Source organism: Eleutherodactylus coqui, unplaced genomic scaffold, assembly GCF_035609145.1.
Source record: "Eleutherodactylus coqui strain aEleCoq1 unplaced genomic scaffold, aEleCoq1.hap1 HAP1_SCAFFOLD_42, whole genome shotgun sequence".
Lineage (NCBI taxonomy): Eukaryota > Metazoa > Chordata > Amphibia > Anura > Eleutherodactylidae > Eleutherodactylus > Eleutherodactylus coqui.
This window is the reverse complement of record NW_027101829.1, coordinates 1,097,418-1,097,963: the sequence shown is the minus strand read 5'-3', so window position 1 is coordinate 1,097,963 and position 546 is coordinate 1,097,418.

Genomic DNA, 546 nt, shown 5'->3' with positions numbered 1-546 from the left:
GCATGAAACAGAGCACGATTCGCGTCTAACACAAACTCACTGTTTTCACCGTCCTGTAACTCGGCACCTGAGAGGTGTAGACCGTGTTTGAAAAAGCAATAAGCTTTCGCTCCCAGCCTAGAGCATGAATCAGAGCACGATTCGCGTCTAACACAAACTCATTGTTTTCACTGTCCTGTAACTCGGCACCTGAGAGGTGTAGACCGTGTTTGAAAAAGCATTACGCTTGCGCTCCCAGCCTAGAGCATGAATCAGAGCACGATTCGCGTCTAACACAAACTCACTGTTTTCACCGTCCTGTAACTCGGCACCTGAGAGGTGTAGACCGTGTTTGAAAAAGCAATAAGCTTGAGCTCCCAGCCTAGAGCGTGAATCAGAGCACGATTCGCGTCTAACACAAACTCACTGTTTTCACCGTCCTGTAACTCGGCACCTGAGAGGTGTAGACCGTGTTTGAAAAAGCAATAAGCTTTCGCTCCCAGCCTAGAGCATGAATCAGAGCACGATTCGCGTCTAACACAAACTCACTGTTTTCACCGTCCTGTA